At 47.4% G+C, this 22,848-nt stretch overlaps 1 protein-coding gene across 2 annotated transcripts in view; it reads right to left on the bottom strand.

Moving 5' to 3' along the window:
- METTL25 (methyltransferase like 25) overlaps nucleotides 1-22,848 on the bottom strand; it is a 624,891-nt gene that overhangs the window by 539,955 nt on the left and 62,088 nt on the right. The gene's annotated exons all lie outside the window — the stretch shown is intronic.

Genomic DNA, 22,848 nt, shown 5'->3' on the forward strand with positions numbered 1-22,848 from the left:
CTCCAGCTCTTTGGCAGAGGTTCCTCTTGGTTCCAGAAGTAATCTAAAAATCTGGGGTTTTGGGTCCACTACTTGTACCCCTTTCTGCCTTTGAAGTAGGCATACTTCAAAGGAAAATCTCCGATGTTGACAAGATCCTGCCCTGCCCAGGCCTGGCCTATATACACACCAGTGGGTTGGAGAATGCATTGTGTGAGGACAGGCACAGCCCATTCAGGTCTAAGTGTCAGCTCCTCCCTCCCCACACTAGCCAAGGAGACTTATCAGGATATGCAGGCTACACCCCAGCTCCCTTTGTGACACTGTCCAGAGGGAATTCACAACAGCCCAACTGTCAGTCTGACCCAGATGTGAAATACACAAGCAGGCAGAAACACACAGAGTGGTGTAAGCAAGAAAATGCCCACTTTCTAAAAGTGGCATTTTCAAACTGACAATTTAAAAACCAATTTTACCAAAAGATGTATTTTTAAATTGTGAGTTCACATCTTGATCTTCTCTCAAAGGGAAACTGCACTTAAAAGATATTTAAAGGCAGTCCTCAGGTTAACCTAAGAGAGAGACAGCCCTTGCAACAGTGAAAAACGAATTTGGCAGTATTTCACTGTCAGGACATGTGAAACACATCAGTACATGTCCTACCTTTAACATACACTGCACCTTAGCCATGGGGCTACCTAGGGTCTACATTAGGGGTGCCTTACATGTATAAAAAGGGAAGGTTTGGGCCTGGCACGTGGGTACACTTGCAAGGTTGAATTAGCAGTGAAAGACTACACACAACGTACTGGAGTGGCAGGTCTGAGGCACGTCTGCAGGGCTACTCAAGTGGGTGGCACAATCAGTGTTGCAGGCTGTGATGGGTCGCTCCATTCCGACCCACACAGTTCCCTTACTTGTGCTGACTCTGCCACACACGACCTGGTGCATACTGTAGACCCCGGCGATTTGATTGGTCGCTTATGGCAACCGCGGGACCAACTGCGGGTTAAAAGCGGAGCGTCAGAGATATCGTGGAGAGAGGCGAGCGAGAGTGAAGATATACGAGTGACAAAGGAGGAGCAAGAGGACGAGGAACCCACCATCGAGGAGGAGGACGGCCGGAAGACGGAGCCGACGGGAGCTGGAGTACCACGGAGGAAACTTGGAGACAGCTGGCCCGGGGAGCCTGCTCCTACACCGCCACGCTTCCGGAGAAGCGTGGCCTCTCCAGGTACGGAGACGAAAGCGGGGAAGGGAGGCGGGAGGTGAGAGGAGCGGGGAAGAGGAGGGGAAAGAGGGGAGAAGGGGAAAGGGTGAACGGGCACTTTTGATGGTGAGCACTGTGGGAAAAAGGGGACGGGGGCAAGAAAACAATAGCAGTCATTCAGATACAGAAAAGAAAGCGAAGAGAAATATAGGAAATACGATACCAAGAAGATAGAGCGTACGCAGGAAGAGATTCACGATTAAGTACACTAAACAAATAAACGAGAGAAAGAGAGAGAGAGAAAAAGAAGAAGAAAGACGGAAAACAGTACATAAGCAAGAAGCACAGGACGCAAAGAAACAGGCAGGAAGGAAGTCTGGCAGGAGAACCAGAAGAGAGACAACACAGGCGAAAAGAAGTAAGACAGTCAGAAGACAGCGGAGACAGGGACAAAGAGAGTGAGAGAGAAAAGGGAAAGACAAGAACAGTTAAGCCTTAACAAGCCCCCCCCACTTACCGTATCTATTTATTTTCTTGTTTCCATGCTCCCCGCGAGGTCTGGGAAGGAAGAAGGAGGACGAGCCAAGAGGTCAACCCGAGGACTACTCTACAACCTACTGCTATTCCATAAACTTTGTACATATTACTCATCGTATAAACTGTTTCAAGAACCAATAAAAGACAGTTCTTTGAAACCACAATATTGCTATTCAGCGTCATAAATCTGCCATCCTCGCACAAGTGGTGTCAGAAGTGGGATTTTTAACCCCACACACACAGAGAAGAAGATGGAAGAAAAACCCACCATGGCGGATGTAATTGCTCAGCTCGCAGAAGGACAACGACATCTACAGTTGATGTGGGAGCAGCAAATGAAAGACGCCAAAGAGGAGAGAGAAGCGTTACAGACGGCCCTTAAAAGTCAGGCCACAATTATGGCCAACAATCAACTGGTCCATGAAACTGCCATGAGTAAATTAACAGAGACCATTGCACATACCAAAGTACATCCGAATGTGCCGAGCAGTGTTCTACAAAAATACCAGGATCAGGAAGATCCGGATTCATTTTTTCTTAATTTTGAAAGGGTGGCCAGTACAGCCAACTGGCCCGAAGACAAATGGGGCCAATATATAGCCCCATTATTGACTGGACAATTACAGGCCACTTATCAAGCCATCAATCCCATGGGCACACTCCCCTACAAGGAGATCAAAAAGACTGTCCTAGAAAGGATAGGACTAGACCACGAAAGTTATCGGAGCAAATTCCGACATATGAAATGGGGATTACAAGAAAATCCGCGTGCCTTATATTACCGGGTCCAACACGCGGCGGGACGTTGGTTAAGGCCCACCGAAAAGACTCGGGAAGAAATGTTCAATGTGATTGTATTAGAACAATTCCTGGATGCACTGCCCTCAACCACAAGAAAATGGGTTCGGCAATACCCAGGATTAACTAACGAAACAGCAATTGACTTAGCCTGTGACTTCCACAGGAGCCCAGATTTCAAAACCACCCCTTATCGGAACCCTGGACCATCTCCTGCACGGCCCAATATAGGGAAAATAACGCCTTCACGACCCCTAAGTTCCCATGAGCCAGAGAGAATCCGTAGTCCCCATCCACCTCCAGCTTCTTATACGTCTAGCGGACCTCAATGTTATAATTGTTCTGAATGGGGTCATATCGCCCGCTTTTGTCCACAAAAAAAAGACATAGAAGAACCCATGGAAATTGGCGTCACCAAAGGCAGGGTTTTCTGGGCTGGGGAGGCTAGGCCTACCTATACGCTCCCCATTTGTCTAAATGAACAAGAGAAAGTAGCTTTAATTGACTCTGGCTGCAGTCAGAGCGTCATTAGACAAAACCTAGTAGAAGCAAGGCACACCATACCCCATACCCAGGTATTGATAGCATGTGTCCATGGTGATCAGTCATATTATCCGGTAGCTATCATTCGATTTCAGTGGAGGGGTGAAGAAGAAACCCTCAGGGTTGGGGTGTTGCCACATCTTGAAGAAGATATTATTATTGGGACCGACTATGTAGCCTTTCCACAATTATTGCACAAAGCCGGAGAAGAACATCTGATGAGAAAATGGTGGGAGGAAATACCCTATGATATTGAAATAGCTGAGACTCGCCCGCTCAAACCCCACGTAAGCAAAAGACAGAAAAGAGTCCAGAGACAGCAATATTGGGAGGAGAACCCAGGGAACAAGAACTCACCAAAAAGCACCGGAAAGGTATATACCGTTGCCGGGGACTTTAGACAAACACAGAGAGAGGATCCATCTTTAAAGAATGCCTGGGAAAAGGCCCTTAATCGGGAGGAAGGAGGGGTAGGACCCACATTTCACATACATAATGAACTGTTATATAGATTGCCCCAGTCAGGAAATATGGACCGGAGACAATTATTAGTCCCTGGGAGGTACCGAGAGCAGGTCTTACAACTAGCCCATGGGAGACAGGGGAAGGGCATCTCGGAAGAGATAAGACTGAGGCAGCGGTCCTCCAGCGATTCTATTGGCCTGGGGTATATGGGGATATACGGCGGTATTGTCAAACCTGTCAGAAATGTCAATTCTATAATCCAGGAATGCAACCCCCTGCCCCTTTACAACCCCTCCCGATTATAGAAACCCCTTTTTCTCGTGTAGGAATGGATCTTATTGGTCCCCTCACCCCATCTACTAGAGGAAGACAGTATATATTAGTCCTGGTGGACTACGCCACGAGGTATCCCGAGGCAATCCCGCTTCCCAGTATGCATACAAAGGTAGTGGCCCAAGCTATGATCGAGTTCTTTTCAAGGGTCGGGTTCCCTAAAGAAATTCTGACTGATCAGGGTACTCCTTTCATGTCTAGATTAATGAGGGAGGTCAGTGACACGTTGGGGATAAAACAAATCCGGACCTCGGTTTACCATCCCCAAACTGATGGACTTGTGGAACGATATAATCGGACCATTAAGTCGTTACTTAGGAAGAGCGTAGCAGAGGACGGAAGAGACTGGGAAAAAAAACTACCACTCGTATTATATGCCATACGTACACATATCCAGACTTCCCTTGGACATAGTCCTTTTGAGATGTTATTTGGTAGACCTCCTCGAACCCTCCTTGATATGTTGGTAGAACAATGGGAGGAAAGAGATGAGGACATAAAGGATCTACTGACCTATACTAAAGACTTAAAAGAGAATCTACAGGCTGTTTGGGATAGAGCCCATGAGAATTTAAGAGAAGCCCAAGACAGGCAAAAGAAGAATTATGATGCTAAAAGTGTGTTTCGTACCCTTAATGTTGGAGATAAGGCTCTAATCCTTCTCCCCAGTTGTGAGAATAAATTGTTAGCCCGATGGCAAGGACCATATGAAGTGTTAGAACAAATCAACCCAACAACATACCGGTTGGCTCTTCCCCATCGACCCCAAAAAGAACAAATCTATCATATAAACTTGTTAAAAAAATGGCAAGAGACTGAGCATAGCCATAAAATCCAACATATCGTGAAAGAGCAGATAGAAGACATTCCTTATCCCGCTCTTTCCTTTTTCCCCAATGAAGGAGACGATAAACCCCGGATCAATACCTCTCTTGCTGACAGTTATCAAACCTCTCTCTCTCGAATACTTACCACCTATGCAGATATATTCTCCCGACAACCTGGCCACACTAATTTAACCGAACATAGTATCAGAACCAAGAGCGAGGCAGTTGTAAGACAAAGACCCTATAGGATTCCGGAAGCCAAGAAAGCTGTAATCGAACAGGAAGTTACTAAAATGTTACAATCCGGGATTATTGAACCATCCAGTAGTCCCTGGTGTTCCCCTATAGTGTTAGTACCCAAGCCAGATGGAACCACGCGCTTCTGTGTAGATTATCGGAAGGTGAATGAGCTCACCTACTTTGACGCTTACCCTATGCCTCGCATCGACGAACTGTTGGAGAGAATAGGGCATGCCAAGTTCATGTCTACTTTAGATCTCACAAAAGGATATTGGCAGATCCCCTTAAAAGAAACAGACAGGGAAAAGACCGCATTTTCAGCACCCTCTGGGTTATATCAGTTTACAGTTCTCCCTTTTGGGCTACACGGAGCCCCTGCTACCTTTCAACGGCTAATGGATATGATTTTAAGGCCCCATCGCTCCTATGCCTCAGCCTACTTAGATGACATTGTAATATTTAGCGACTCATGGACTGACCACCTCCAACATTTATCAACAGTGCTACAGACATTGAGGGAAGCTCACTTAACTGCCAATCCTGAAAAATGTATGTTAGGCTGTACATCAATCAAATACCTGGGGTATGTCTTAGGACAAGGAAAAGTCCGCCCTCAAATTGAAAAAGTTGCAGCCATAAAACAGATTCCAGTACCTAAGTCAAAAAAAGAAATACGCTCGTTTCTTGGGCTCGTCGGTTACTACAGGCGGTTTATTCCTGGGTTTTCGACCATAGCTGAGCCTCTTACGAATCTGCTAAAGAATGGGTCTCCTAAAACATTCTCCTCCTTACCAGAAGCAGGTATGCACTGTTTTTTGAGGCTTAAGGAGGCCTTGGCTACCGACCCTGTGTTGTGCTGCCCGGATTTTGGTCGTCCTTTTATCTTACAAACTGACGCTTCTGATGTTGGTCTAGGGGCCGTGTTATCACAAACCCAACCTGATGGGTCGGTTCACCCTGTTCTGTTTATCAGTAGGAAGCTTCTTCCCCGTGAGCGTCCATATCCCACTATTGAGAAGGAATGTCTTGCCATTAAGTGGGCCATTGAGTCTCTTGGGTATTATCTCAGTGGCCGTCCTTTCACCCTCCTGACTGATCATGCCCCACTTACTTGGCTGTCTCGTCATAAGGATACCAATCCTAGAGTCCTGAGGTGGTTTCTTTCCTTACAACCCTTTTCGTTTCAGGTGTTTCATTCTCCGGGACGTCTCATGGCCAATGTTGACTTTCTCTCCAGATGTCCTTCGGATGAGCGTCGTCTACAGACGCTCTCTAGGGGGAGTGTTTGTGATGGGTCGCTCCATTCCGACCCACACAGTTCCCTTACTTGTGCTGACTCTGCCACACACGACCTGGTGCATACTGTAGACCCCGGCGATTTGATTGGTCTCTTATGGCAACCGCGGGACCAACTGCGGGTTAAAAGCGGAGCGTCAGAGATATCGTGGAGAGAGGCGAGCGGGAGTGAAGATATACGAGTGACAAAGGAGGAGCAAGAGGACGAGGAACCCACCATCGAGGAGGAGGACGGCCGGAAGACGGAGCCGACGGGAGCTGGAGTACCACGGAGGAAACTTGGAGACAGCTGGCCCGGGGAGCCTGCTCCTACGCCGCCACGCTTCCGGAGAAGCGTGGCCTCTCCAGGTACGGAGACGAAAGCGGGGAAGGGAGGCGGGAGGTGAGAGGAGCGGGGAAGAGGAGGGGAAAGAGGGGAGAAGGGGAAAGGGTGAACGGGCACTTTTGATGGTGAGCACTGTGGGGAAAAGGGGACGGGGGCAAGAAAACAATAGCAGTCATTCAGATACAGAAAAGAAAGGGAAGAGAAATATAGGAAATACGATACCAAGAAGATAGAGCGTACGCAGGAAGAGATTCACAATTAAGTACACTAAACAAATAAACGAGAGAAAGAGAGAGAGAGAAAAAGAAGAAGAAAGACGGAAAACAGTACATAAGCAAGAAGCGCAGGACGCAAAGAAACAGGCAGGAAGGAAGTCTGGCAGGAGAACCAGAAGAGAGACAACACAGGCGAAAAGAAGTAAGACAGTCAGAAGACAGCGGAGACAGGGACAAAGAGAGTGAGAGAGAAAAGGGAAAGACAAGAACAGTTAAGCCTTAACAAGCCCCCCCCACTTACCGTATCTATTTATTTTCTTGTTTCCATGCTCCCCGCGAGGCCTGGGAAGGAAGAAGGAGGACGAGCCAAGAGGTCAACCCGAGGACTACTCTACAACCTACTGCTATTCCATAAACTTTGTACATATTACTCATCGTATAAACTGTTTCAAGAACCAATAAAAGACAGTTCTTTGAAACCACGATATTGCTATTCAGCGTCATAAATCTGCCATCCTCGCACACAGGCCTACTAGTAGCATTTGATTTACAGGCTGTGGGCACCTCTAGTGCACAGGGATCTACTAGTAAATCAAATATGCCAATCACGGATAAACCAATCACCAATACAATTTACCCAGAGAGCATATGCACTTTAGCACTGGTTAGCAGCGGTAAAGTGCCTCAAGCCAACAGAAATTGGCCAGAAAAATTAGGAAGAAGGAGCCAAAAAGTTTGGGGATGACCCTACAAAAGTGCCAGGTCCAACACAACCCCCAACAGCCTAAAGCCAAGTGAGACCAATCACTACCTTGATGGACTTACCTGATTAGGGTGACAGAACATGAACCCTGGCCCGCTACAGCATGAGCATGTTCCAGCTCTACGCCTTCCTGAACCCAGTTGGATGCCTCTGTCCATACTCTCAGGGCCCACTAAGCCAACCCATGGGGGACCCCTCTCCTCACCTGCAGATACCATCTGTGCAGCACCTAACCTTACTTTGGTCACAGATGTACCCCAGTGGGCAGACAGTACCACCATAGCCAACACAGTAGCATGGCTCACTTCACACCTTTGGTATGACTCCTTTCCCCCCCACCCCCCAGCAAGCCACAGTGGCCACTGACAACTGTCAGGGATGAGAGCCAGGCCCCAGGTCTTCCAGGGCTCTACAACCACTGTTACTTTGGAGAGTGTGGGGCGGTAGCCCAGGTGCCTGGCACCCTTTGCCACTCTCCCTTCCATCAGGTCAGGGATGTCAGCATGACACTGGTCCTCCTCTCTGGGTCTCTGTACCCTCCCCCTAGGAGTGGTACCCCAAGAGTCCAGATTTGTCAGGGCACTTGTAGAAGCAGTCCTGCACAATTCTCCCACCAGTGTAGGGATGTTAACCTGCAAATGGTCTTCCAACCTGGGGTCTGTACCCTCAGGTTGTTCGGGGTTCAGGGGCGAGTCTTCCCTCCCCCTACCTCTCCTTCTGGGACCCTGCACCCCCTTGCCACCAAGAATCCAGAATTGTCAGGATACTTGAGGAAGCAGCCCTACACAATTCTCCCAGCAGTCCAGGGATGACTCCCTGGCTCTGGTCCCCCTGCGGGGGGTCTTCACCCTTAGGATGGGCAGGGGTCAGGGGCGAGGCAGCCCTCCCCAAACCTCTCCTTCTGGGGTTCTGCACCCTCCCACCCGGAGCGGTACCCCCAGATGAGAACATGGTACGGGCACTGTTAGCAGTTGCCCCTCCCTCCAAGTCAGGGGGGAAACCCTGAACCTGGCCCTTCAATCCAGGGTCTGTACCCTTAGATTAAACCGGGGTCTGAGGTGAGTCTCTCCCTCCCCTACTCCCAGGGTTCTGCACCACACTACCACACAGAATACCTCTAGAAGTCACACCGGAGCAGGTGATTGGGCAAACCGCCCCCTCGATCAGGTCAGGGTTTACCCCCTGCACCTGACCCTTCAACCTAGGGTCTGTACCCTGAGACTGGACCCCTGCCAGGCAATCCAGGACTTCCTGGGGGACACACCTACCACCCACAAGAGAAACACCTTCCCTAAGGGCTGCACTAGAGTCTGGCTGGCACCGGTCTCCCGACCTTTGCCCACCTGCATGGGCCTGTATCCCCCCCAAGCCCAGAAATAGTATCACTAAGGTCATTCCTTGAGGGCTCTGACCTCAGAGCTGACCTATGACCCTCCAAGGTTATCCATTAGGGACTTTCTTTCCCCCTCATCCCTTTCTCTGGACTTCCGTTATCCTCCCCCCCCACTAGGAGTGGTACTGCCAGACACCAGAACTAGTGGGACACTGGCAACAAATTCCCACCTCAACCCCCAATTTCTCCTGACACTATGGGTTCCCCCTCAGCAGATGGCCCCATGGTACAGGCTAGGCTCCCCTCCTGGCATTCACTCATGGAACCCTCCAGGATCTGGGACTGGATCTTGGGCACCCTGGGACTTAGCCCACCCCCATTCGGTCTCCTCTGAGATTGGACATGGGATCCCTCACCCATCCCACTACAGTGGGACCTACCTGGAACACTGCAAACCTTACCCACCTCACCTGGTTGGGAAATACCAAGTCACTCTCCCTGGGGTCGGAGAACACACACTCCAACTCGTGTTGGCATAGCTCTGGAAAACAAGGACTGGACATATGCTTTCCAGCAATCACATCCACAGCCCCTCACATGGGTTAACCAAACTAGCCTTCACCTCATCATCCAGTACCTTGGCCTTGAAAAAGTACCCCAAATCACCCCCCTGAGACTGGTGAGACAGTATTCGGCTGTCCCTGACACTCAACCCACACTCTTCTGGGGTGTCTCCATACCTCACAACTAGGACCTCTACCTGGGGGGAAATCCCATTCCCTGTCACTCTCACCTAGAGCCAGCAGAGTGTGCCTCCCACCACAAAGAATATGACTCCCCATGCCAATTACCCAATCCACCTCAGGGACCTTGCGCACTACTGGAGATACCTCATACCCATAAACCTCCTGGTGTATGTCATCCCCCTCCTTCCAAGTTTGCCACCAGGTCTTTGGGCATGTACACTTCTTCAGTACTGGACATAAGACTTTTGCTGCCACCATCTGAACTACACTCATACCTCATGGCTTCCAGCCTTCTCAACCGTAGCTCATAAGACAAGAGCATATTTTTCTTCTTTAAAGCCAGCCTTCTCTCCTCCATCTTCATCCTAAGCTTCTCTAGCTCAAAATGGTGCACCGTTCCTGCCTGTCCTGCCACTCCCCAGGAGTCAGACCCTTAGATGATACACTCCTACCTGCCCTGGAGACCCTCCTCCCCCCCAGGCAGAACAGGTACATCCACTACACCAGGATTACTCTGCACCTCCTCACCCACACTATCCTCCTCTGGGTGCCCCCTAGCCTCCTTGGCTGCCATCAAGACCCTTAATGCCTTTTACAGCTCCTCCTTCCTGGCAGAGCTCCTGATGGGGCAGGCAAGATCCTTGCAAAACTGTTTCAGTTGTGCCACTGTATATTCCTCCAACTTCTCCAACTCAAAAACTGCCTTTGCAGCCACAGCTGGCGCATCCCTGGATTAAGACATGTTGGTGAGTACTCAAAATAATGCAAAGTTCCAAAGTAGTTCAGAGAGTTCCCAAGAGAAGTTCAAAATCACACAAGAAAATGGAAGTAGAAAAAGTCCAAAAAGAGAAAAAGCAACAACAAGTATTAGGTGGTCACGTAATGGTCTGCACTGAAAAGAGTAGTGTACACTTATTCACTGTATGTCAAGTACAAATACAAGTTGTATCCTCACCACTGATCACCAATTTTAGAAATGGGGTCTCTGGTTGGCAGTCAGTTTGCACTCTGTCCAAGTAGGGACCTTCACTCTAGTAAAGGTAATGGAGATGCACACTAAGGATACCCCCTGCTCGCCCCCTTGGTAGCTTGGCACAAGCAGTCAGGCTTATCTCAAAGGCATTGTGTACAGTAATTGTACCAACTCACACAGTGATACAGTGAAAACGCTGCAAAATGGACACAGTACCAGTTTAGAAAAAAAGCCAATATTTATCTAAATGAAACAAGGCCAAAATGACAAAAATCAAACAAACATGTTGTTTTTAACTCCCAGGGTGCCTGGGGCGAGCTGGTCTTGTCCTTGCACACGGTTCCCATGTGCCCAGGACGAGACCAGCTCATCCTGCACCCCGCCCACGGGGGAGCTCTAGCGCTCCCTTCCACCCCGACCCCCCCTCGGCAATCTAATGACATCAGCGCCGACGTCATCAAATGCGGCCAAGAATGCACTGGAAGCCATTTGCTTCCAGAGCGTGGAGAGAGAGGACAACAGAAAGGTGAGTCCTTTTCTTTGGGGGGGGGAAAACAGACACAGAGGGAAAGGAAAGAGTTTTTGCTTTCCCCTGTGCATGTTTTCAATGGATTCCTGCTCCACGACCGCGGGGGCACCAGGGATCTTATCTTTGTTTATTTTGGGGAGCGACTCGTGGGCAAGGGTCCCTCCCCTGGAGGCAATATCAAATCTGTGTTTTGGCCCCCCTGGGGGCAGATTGGCCGTTTTTTGGGGCAATCTGCCCGCAGTGGGGGGGCGTAAAAACCCACTAGGAACCAGGGATTATGTTTTTCTCTAATGTCTTCGGGCCGCGGCTGCTTAGGCAAGGATCGCTTCCCTGGGGGCAATATTTTTGTATATGTTTCGGCACCCCTGTAGATCGGAAGATGGGCCTAAAGAAAAATAGGCCGATCTATCCCCAAGGGGTCAGAAATGGCCATCAGTAATGTGCCCCCTTTGGGGGGCGAACCTTGCTAAAGTAACCACTGCTTCTCAACACCTTATCATGTGCCCATTTTGGAAATACAAAGGTTTCCTTGATACCTATTTTTCAGTCTTTATATTTCACCAAGTGAATTGCTGTCTACCCGGTAAAGAATGAAAACCCAGTGCAAGGTACAGCTCATTTATTGGCTCTGGGTGTTTTCAAACATCTGACATCGCAGGAAAAAGTTACAGAGTAAAACATTGAGAAAAATGACTGTTTTTTTCACCGCAATTTCAAAGAATTTTTATTTCAGCTGTTATTTTCTGTAAGAAAACCATGTAGGATCTACACAAATGACCCCTTGCTGAATTCAGAATTCTGTCTACTTTGCAAAAATGTTTAGCTGTCTGGGATCCAGTATTGGTTTCCCACCCATTTCTGTCACTAACTGGAAGGAGGCTGAAAGCACAAAAAATAGTAAAAATGGGGTATGTCCCAGTAAAATGCCAAAACTGTGTTGAAAAATTGGGTTTTCTGATTCAAGTCGGCCTGTGCCTGAAAGCTGGTGATTTTAGCACCGTAAACCCTCTTTTGATGCCATTTTCAGGGGAAAAAACATCAGCCTTCTTCTGCAGCCTTTTTCCTCTATTTCTTTTTAAAATCGAGATCTTTGCTGTATTTTGGCTACTTTATTTGTCTCCTTCAGGGGAACCCACAAACTCTGGGTACCTCTAGAATCCCTAGGATGTTGGAAAAAAAGGACGCAAATTTGGCGTGGGTAGCTTATGGGGACAAAAAGTTATGAGGGCCTAAGCGCGAACTGCCCCAAATAGCCAAAAAGAGGCCTGGCACCTGAGGGGGGAAAAGGCCTGGCAGCGAAGGGGTTAAACAAAGTACCTGGTTTGCGTCAACAATAAAGCTGCACAGGCGGGCGTGCATCGGAAAAGTCAGCAATGCGTTGATTTCTTATTCGCAAGTGAGGCCGTGCGTTGTTTCTTCTCCAGTCAGGTAGGCAATGGGTCATTTTTTTTCACGCAAGAGAGCGATGCGTCAATTTCCAGGCGGGGCACCTTGGATCCGTGCAGGTTCACATTGATTTTGACAGCCAGCGTTGATGCATGTGAAATTCAACCGCACGGTGAAGGAAAACTGTGCTGCATGGGGTTTTTAGCAGCAGCAAGAGTGTGTTGCATCGTTTCTCCAGCCGCGGTATAGGTGATGGGTCAATTTTCCAGTCGGGATGCAGATGGTGCATCGATTTTAGCCACAAGGCAGGCGGCGCATCGTTTTTACTGCCACGTTGCAGGTGGTTGTTCGAAATTATCCCTGCACAGCTTCCTGTGCATGGATTTCAGTCCTTGTTCTACCAGCCTCACCTTTCAAGGGCCCACGGACTGGATAGGGCACCACTTGGCAGGGCAGGAGTCCCAGCAGAGAGTCCAGATGCTGTCAGGGGAAGTCTTTGATGGCCTTGAGACTTCAAAGCGGGAGGCAAGCTCAGTCCAAGCCCTTGGAGACACTTCACAAGCAGAAATATACCACAAAGTCCAGTCTTTGTCCTCTTTCAGGCAGAAGCAGCAACTGTAGCTAACCCAGTAAAGCACAGGCAAAGGGACAGTTTTAGTCCTCCAGTTCTTCAGCTCTTAGTCTTGGCAGAGGTTCCTCTTAGTTCCAAAAGTAATCTAAAAATCTGTTGTTTTGGGTCCACTATGTATACCCCTTTCTGCCTTTGAAGTAGGCAAACTTCAAAAGAAAGTCTCTGTTGTTGACAAGATTCTGCCTTGCCCAGGCCTGGACCCATACACACGCCAGGGGGTTGGGGACTATATTGTGTGAAGACAGACACAGCTCATTCAGGTGTAAGTGTCAGGTTAAACAGACTACACCCCAGCTCCCTCTGTGTCAATGTCTAGAGGGAATTCACAACAGCCCAACTGTCAGTCTGAGGCAGACGTGGAATACACAAGCTGGCAGAGGCACAGAATAGTTTAGGCAAGAAAATGGCTACTGTCTAAAAGTGTCATTTTCAAAATAAAAAACGATTTTACCAAAAGATGTATTTTTAAATTGTGAGTTCAGAGACCCCAACCTCCACATCTCAATCTTCACCCAAAGGGAAATTGTGCTTAAAAGATATTTAAAAGCATGTAAACCAATGAGTGAGACAGGCCTTGCAACAGAGAAAACCGAATCTGGCAGTATTTCACTGTCCGAACATGTAAAACACATCAGTACATGTCCTACCTTCAACACACACTGCATCCTGCCCATGGGGCTACCTAGGGCCTACCTTAGGGGTGCCCTACATGTATAAAAAGGGAAGGTTTGGGCCTGGCAAGTGGGTACACTTGCCAGGTCGATTTGGCAGTTTAAAACTGCACACACAGACACTGCAATGGCTGCTCTGATCTATGTTTACAAGGCTACTCATGTGAGTGGCACAATCAGTGCTGCAGGCCAACTAGTAGCATTTGATTTACAGGCCCTGGGTACCTCTAGTGCACTTTACTAGGGACTTACTAGTAAATCAAATATGCCAATCATGGATAAACCAATCACCAATACAATTTACACAGAGAGCATATGCCTTTTGGCACTGGATAGCAGTGGTAAAGTGCTGAGAGTCCTAGAGCTAACAAAAACTGGTCAGAAATAATTAGGAGGAAGGAGGCAAGACGTTTGGGGATGAACCTGCAAAAAGGGCCAGGTCCAACAGTCCCGTCATCGCCACAGGGTGAGAGGGGAAGATGTCTTGAGAAAGGTGGATGCTATGGCCACAGAACACCAGATCAGCTTTACTTCCTGAAGGCCGCATGATAGCTTCTTTGTCTGTAAAGAAGTGGACTGGCGTCAGGATGTCAGGGAAGGAGTGAGTGCACCCCAGGTACATGATGGGCCCTGTCCAGGGAGGAAGGGTGTTCATCTCCATAGATCATCTGCAGTAGCTCAGCAGTAAAAGCCATAATGTCACTGCCCTCCTCGGCACACCCCTGAGATGGATGTTGTTACGGTAACTTCTATTTCCCAAGTCTTCCTATCCATTTGCATTTTGATTTGTTATTCTTAGAGCTCTACCATCCTGCGCCAGAGGATCTCCTGATCCACCAAACAGGCATCAACTGTGCATTCTTAAGTCTGTCTTAAGGGAGCCTATTCCAGAGGAGATTTCGTGCAGAAAGTGGTCTGCATAGCCTTGGTGAGATGGGCACAGGCGTGATGCCCCCAGCTATGCTGGTAGAAGGGGGATCTGCTGTCTCCATATCGACTGGGTGGATTTTATTCCAAAATGAGGATACTGGGTTGTCTTTGTTGGACCCAAGTGGTGTGTCTTTGGCAGACTTGTAACAAGGCATAATAGCTGTATGCATGAGCTCCAGGGACAAAGGGTTCAGGTCTGCCTCAAAGCGATGTCCACGGTCGGTGGCAGAGCAGCCGCCACACTGTTCTAATGCTGCACCACAATGAGGTCACCTGCACAGTCCAGTAGATCCACAGATCCACTGTGGCCACAGGATCCCAAGGTGAAGAGAAGACTATCCCTGCTATAGAGCCAAGCCGAGGATCACAGCAGGGACTCAGGTTTCCCAGAACTCCCACAAGGTCCAACCGGGTGAGTGGGACAGCAGTCGAGAAAAAAATAAACAGCAAAAAGAAAATAATAATAATAAAAACACAGGACACAATGTTCCAGTTGGCTTTTTACTTCATGCGGGGGCCGCCGAACTTAAGCTTGCCCCCAGAGTTTCAATGAGTTCCTCAGTGCTGCCACAGATAGCGCTACTGCTGCAAATTATATGGGGCAGACGGGAGTGAGGAATCTGCCGCCTCCCCACAGTGCTCTCCTCACTTCGGCAGATGCGGTCAAGCAGCTTTCCAAGCAGTTTGTAGGGGAACAGGAGCATGGAGATGCAAGTTCTCCTGAGCTGTTAGTTTCCGTTGCTGTCTCCACTTGCCAGGCTACTCTTGGGAGGGCTGCAGACCTCCAGGGTTGTATCTCATGGACTGCGGTGCCCGCAGTGTGCCCCTCTCAAGACTGCAGTCAACTCAATGGCCTAAAATTCATAGAGGGCATCTGGACAGTCTGCTCATGAGCAGTGCTGCGGCAGGGAAACACAGCTGTTTTGCCAGGTCTCTCCACCAGGTGTAAGTAGTGCTATGCTGAGGGCTCACTGTTTGCCCCAGTAGCAGCGGCAAGTGAGTCTGTCCCAAGGGGAACGGTGGCACCCAGGTGTGGGTGTGCCACCAAGGCCGCAATGCTCCAATCTTCTTCTTATTTCAGGTGGGTGTGAGGACACATAGATAGCCCCACACCATCAGCTCCGTTCATCGTTCCCGCTGGGGCCGCAACTAGCCTGTGTCACACCGTCTTTTCCAACCTAGCAGACCACAATTATACTGCCACAAGATGACCGCTCATAATATATCAGGGTATGCTGCACTGAGGGTACCTTGTTGATGTTGTCAGGACCACAGTTGCAAGAATAACCTCCCCCCTATGTGTAATGGGAGGGTCTGAGGATCCCACTGCAACCAGGGCTCCCCGTACATGGTCCTGGTGCCCAGGATGGTGCTGGAAGACAAGATGACAAGTTTTACTCCATGTTCTGCTAGGCCATTCCCACATTCTTCATTTTGTTGCTGTCAACTTCTAATTCATCAGCTAACTCTGGTTGCTTCTTTAATCAAATAGCACATTTCATCAAAATTGTAAGTCAACAGCCTATGCGACATTGCCCTGAATCATCTCTTCAAATTCAATTTTCAAAATGCTTATGCTTAAGGCTCAATTATGACTACTCCCTCTGGTGCTACAACCCGTCTTTGAATCTCAGTTGGTATATCTCTACTCATACTAGGCACTGCTGTAATTACCGACTCAGTCAGTGCACTTGATACCACCCCAGTAGGAGTTTGTACCCGCACGTTGTCTCCCCCCGGCATCTGTGTCTACTCCCACAATAGTAAGAGCTGTGGAAGTGTTGAAGCAGATATGCTAATTAGAAATTATTAATGAATGTTTATGTGTTTTGATTAACAAGAAAATTAAACATGAAGAAATTAATGTGCAAATTTGAAAATGTGCCAACGGAGAGCGACAGCCAGTTTATAGGAACTTGTATTAAAATGATAACAAATGTGTGAAATAAAGGAAAGAGTAAAAATAGCGTAGTAATATGTCATATTAAGATGTATAACCTATGTTTTGAATTATATTGCAGAGTTAATTTAGCTGAAGTTGTGGCCTAGTTGCCAGGCCTCATTCATAAGCTGAATTTCTAGCGCACTGCAGAGAAGCTGGTGCGTTGAACTGTCCATGAACTGCATATGTTAATAAAATCTGCTTAGCTAGAATTTTCTGCGAGGTACCGACGAACAGGAGATGAGTGACTACAGTATGTAACAATTTTGGTGTAAGACACACTCAATGTACTTTCCCAGGACTTAAACAATAGCAGCACTGACTGGAGAAGAAGATGCAACATTCTCGATACCTGATGAGGCAGATGATGAGGACCTCGTACAACAAACCAATCAATGAACTGAGAACGGTGAAATATTAGAATTCATAGATTTGCAAAAATAATATTATTGGATAAAGTCATAACTGGCGATTAACTGACCAATTAGGAATTAGGGGGATGGACTGGAAAACCTTAATAAAAAGTCATGACAGAGGGCTAAAACTTTAGATGAAGAGAGATGCAAGATGTGAGGGGTAAAATGCTGATGCTAGAAGACGCGATTCGTGAATCTGTCACTGGGCTCATGCACTTGAGAGCCTGATATGTTGCTGATCGACTGATGACCTGAAGATGAAGGCTGACTGATCCATTCTGTGAATAGGTAGCTATGGCAATGTGACTGTTAACTTTTTGTGCCTTTCTTTCGAGGTACCAACTGCACTGTTGAATAATTTTTCCTTTTAGCTAGATGTTTTCTAAATTTGTGTTCTAAATTGTTTTAGCATGAAGTCCCACATGCTAATGCTAATTTGGGTTAGGTAAGGTTTCTGTGGATGACATTGACAAATGATTGACTAACTGATTGCTGAACTCTGCTATTAATGCTATTCTGCTACTCTGCTATTCATCTTTGTTAGCTTATGCTGAAACATTAGAGCATATGTTTTCTCAAGTTCTAATTAGATTATGTTATTGGTGGTCACTAATGAGCTAATTCTGAACTGATTGAATAAAGTTTGATCTAACCTGATTACCTAGTATTGTAACTAATAGGGAAAGAAAATTGATCAAACGTATAATTGAGTTGTGGTTATTCATGAAATGTTGATATAATTGTCTCATGCTTAATGATTCTCTTAGTGGTTACTGATTGATTACATGATAATTAATGTTCATCAATTACTACATAGCTAGGATACTCCACGCGATCCAAAAGGTTCATCGACCTATACGCGTCCCCTTGTAAGTTTACTTACTAAGGACCAGGCGCGCGAGCAGAAGTCACTCCCTCTGTAGATGAAGGAGGTCTAGAGTTCAAATGCTCTGTTATAAAATTATCATCATCAGATTCAACTGCTTTTTCACTTTTCTATTTTGTTTTATTCTTTACCTGCTCTTTTTCAGTAACTATAGTAGGAAATATCATTACACATTCTATCATTCCTCTCTCCAACAATCCTCTTGCCTACTCATTTTGCTCTCCAAGCAATGTCTAAAAGAGCTTTTCCATTGTATTCTTTCTCTCTTTTTCTGTAGCCATGCAATCCCACTTATTAAGTTCCATCTCTCAAAATCACTCTTCACAAAGTGTTTTAAAAATATCAATTCTCCCTATTCATACTTACACTTCAAATTGTACAGGAATGCTCATGTTATCAATCCTCAGTCTCTGTGACACCAAACATTTGGCAGAGTTACAAAACTCTTTTTTAAGGTCTGTCCCAAAGGAAAAAAAATCAACAATCATGGGAAAACCTTTGGTCAACACTGGACATCCCCAAGAAAAAGAAGTTGCTCTTATGCTACCAAATTTCAGGGAGACCCAGTACCAATAATTTACTGAACCTCAATATTTTGATCACCCCAAAATTTAACTCTGGCTATTCGGCTCCAGCATTGTTGATCTAGTGTTAAAAGACATCACCTTACCCAACATCAAGCCCAACCAAACAGCAAAGTAAAGCCAACAGTGACTAGGACCACTCAAGAATTGAATTCTAGATCAATAAAAAAAAATAGAGAGTTTTAATACACAAATTTGAATAGACAATAAGAATAACGTGTTGCTTACAATGAAGGCACAGATTCAAAGATATAAAATCGGAAATCGGTAATGATGTTGTCATGTTCTTAAAGAACACTGAAAGTAGTTTTAATTGAGATGGAAGTCTCTCAATAAACAAACAGAATTTTTTATAAAAATGAAACAGTCACTCAGAGTTCCATGAGGGAAAATAAACATTTCTCCCCAGCACATAAAACCAGGGTTTTTTATACATATTTTACACATAGACAATGGTTAAAACTACAGTCAGCATAGAATGATCATTGACAGCACATTTTAGACCAATCAGAAATTAGATTGTCACAAATTAGAGGTTATAAAACTAACCCACTTCTAAGAATAATCAAGAATCTTCCAGTTGAATCTAATTGCCCTGGGCTCTGCCGAAACTGTGGGTTCAGGGTTGGTTAGAAAAGGTGCAGGGGTACATAGATTGAGAAGAGTAATGAGCTGGACCAGAAGGAGCAAAACAACAGAAACTCCTTTCGTTATAACCTATTTGGTGCGTATCACGGCCATTGGCCGTCACCAGGGAGGAATTTCTTTTTTGTTAAAAGCCCTGGGGAGATGTGGAATACCTTTCATGTCTCCCCATATGCCCCCTCCCGCCCATCTGTGACATCAGCATGCCACGAGGCACGATGATGTCACAAAACCCCACCAAAGCAGTCACTGATAGCAGGAAAGGTGGGCTCCCACGACTGGCAGGGTTTTGGGGTGTTTTAGATGGCTCCCATGTTTGTGGGAGCATTGCTCAAAAGGGAGGGACTCCCTTTTCCAGCAATGCCTCTCAGAAACAGATTACATGATCAGGAATACGACTAGGCCACCAGGGATACCGCAAAGTGGGATCAGCCCACGTGTTAGGCTGGCCTTCCACCCGGAGGCATATTAATTTATAAAAAAATGTTTTTTCCCCCCTGAGGACGCAATCGCTCCCCTCACCCCCCCCAGAGAATAATAACATTATTTTAAAATCTTAAATTGACAGGGGTTTGGCCTTCCGATACATAGACTGACCCCCCTGTGGGGGTGCATTTTTTATATATATCTTTGCTTTCCCTGGGGACCGAGAATGCCCCCCCCCCCGGGAAAATCACACATCTAGAAAAAGTTATGCAATATATATATAAAAAGACCTAAAAAGGATTGTCCACGTTGTCATTGTAAAGTGTGTTCAAAGCATGGATAGTCATTATTACTGTCCCCAGTGCCCATCCCAACCAGGCCTATGTTTTTCTACTTGACTGAAGTGGAGCTGCCGTTGGGTAAACCTCTCAATGACTGTGCATGGATACCTAACATCCATTGGCGCCTGCTTCGTTAAGGAAGCAGCCACAGAATTTTAGTTCCTCTACTTCAGGAAATCATGGACTTCTTTATGGCCTGCTGGACACCATTATCCGCCATCATTCTGTTCGGCGATTAACATGAATTAGAATACCCACACTGCGCATACTGGTGGACTGAACATATGCCACACTGTCACAGAGTATCCTGTGTGACTGAATTTTAAAGTGCTGGTTAGGGAACTTATATATGCTACACAACAACCACCTTGATTACCTGTAGGAACCAGAGTAAGTGTAATAAGTCAAACAAATGTCGCATGTGACATATGCACCAACATTTCTACTCTCTTTGAAAGTGTGCAAACTCAATTTGTAACTTGTATCATAACAAATGTTACTGACAAGGGGTACAGGAGACAATATCTTGTATGGTGATCGTTTTCTCATCTTTAGTATAAGATATGAAAACAATCATCATACAAGATATTGGCCCTCATTAGGACATTGGCGGTAAATCCCACTTTCCGCCATGCCGACTGCAGCCAACATAACGCCGCCACAGCAGATAACCGCCAACCTTATTATGACTCACACATACCAATCCGTCACACACAAGTCCGCCAGCCCAAAGGTCAGTGATAAACTGGCAGTAGCAAAACCCACACCGTTATGCCAACAGAACACCGTCCGTCACATTATGACCCAAGAATCACCACGCCCGACATTACTATAAAACACACACCCACATTACCCACAACCCTTTATGACTACAAACAATTGCCAGAGATACAGCAAGAGCACCCATACAACCAGAGCCACATAACACCATCACCAATACACCACCCACGCACCTTGCATCACACACCACAACACACCACCCCACACACCCTCACCCAAACCACTCACACTACACCCATGGCACCACAACGACACCCCAGGTTCTCAAAGGAGGAGCTAAGGGTCATGGTGGAGGAAATCATCCGGGTAGAGCCACAGCTATTTGGATCACAGGTGCAGCAGACATACATTGCTAGGAAGATGGAGTTATGGCGGAGAATCGTGGACAGGGTCAACACCATGGGACAGCACCCAAGAACAAGGGATAACATCAGGAAGAAGTGGAATGACCTACGGGGGAAGGTGCGTTCGGTGGCAGCAAGACACCAGCTCACAGTACAGAGGACTGGCGGTGGACCCCCACCTCCTCCCCCACAACTTACAACATGGGAGGAGCAAGTCTTGGCAATCATGCATCCTTAAGGCCTGGCAGGAGTAGGAGGAGTACTGGACTCTGGCAAGTCAAATCTGTATTACTATCACCCCCCCTACCTGCAAGCCATCACAAACCCCCACCCTTACCCTCACTCCCATCACTCCACCACCTCCCACATACCCTACCATCACAACCCACTCATCCCAATACCAAGCCCTGCATGCAACACCAATGCATGGACACCCCTCACAGACGTGCATGCAGACTGGAGAGAATCACCTTGCCCACCAAATAACAACTCACACAAGGCAAATCTGCCAGGGCAATAACAGTCATAGAGGACAACACACCCATGCACAATATGTCACACGCAGAAACAATAACACTGCAATTACATCCCCACAGGTACCCCAGCAAATGTCCAGGAGAAGAGGTGCCAGCAACATCCAGTCCCCCCACAGAAGAGACCCACAGTGATGACAGCAGCTCTGCGCGCCTGGATCTGGATGACCAACCTGGCCCATCAGGGATCTCCGGACAGTCGGTTACCCAGGCACAGTCTCACACCACCATAGAGCCTCCCCCCTCAGGAAACACCACCACAGCACCCACCCAGTGGGCCCATAACTCTGTCCCCAGGAAACGTCAATCAGCAGTGTGTCCACCACTGCAGGGAACCCAGGCCACCCCACAAACACAGGATGATCAGGGACCTGGGGTCAGTGGCAGTGGGCACACGGTTCAGGGACAGAGGCACAGGACAACAGGGAAGCTGGGAGGACTGCTGTCCGACAGGGGGAGGACAGGCCCAGGGAACAGACTCTCCAGGAGGCACTCACCGCAATCCTGGGAGCATACCAACATTCCAGGGATACGCTGGGGCAGATACTGGACAATTTGCAGGAGAACATGCGGCTGCAGGAGGGACAGTACCTGGGGATCAGGGAGGACTGGAAGGACATCAATACCACCCTGGTCTCCATTGCAGGGGTGCTGGCAGACATAGCCAACACTATGAGGGAGGCAGTGGCACACTACCGGGTCCCTGACACTAGCCAAACTGATGAACAGCCTCCACCTCCGCTGCCGCTAGTGGACAGGAGGCCCCGCCACAGGAAATACAGGCCACCACCACCCCTCCCCCTGCAGTAGGAGAACCACCCCGCAAACGTTCCCTGCCATCCAGACAGAAGCCAGAGACTATTGCCAAGACCCCGCCAGGAAATAAGACTCTCCTGAATGTCACCCTTGTGTCCCACTCTGTCACCCTATCCACCTTGAACTGCCATTGCTCCCCATCCTATGCCCCCTTGGACAATGCACCTTCAATACTAATAGACTGGACTCTATCCTGGACTTTCCTCCATCATCACCCCAGCCCATTGCACATCCCCCTCTACTTCTTAGCACTTAAATAAAAAAATAAAAGTATGGAGTATGTCAAATGATTTAACTATGTATTCGTTTAACAAGGTTTAAACATTGCAATTCAACTGTACAGTAATGTATACATAGTAAAGACCTGTAGTTGGCTGCAGTGAACACACCAGGAGCGACAGTGGG

The sequence above is a fragment of the Pleurodeles waltl genome, chromosome 4_1 (assembly GCF_031143425.1).
Source record: "Pleurodeles waltl isolate 20211129_DDA chromosome 4_1, aPleWal1.hap1.20221129, whole genome shotgun sequence".
Classification (NCBI taxonomy): Eukaryota; Metazoa; Chordata; class Amphibia; order Caudata; family Salamandridae; genus Pleurodeles; species Pleurodeles waltl.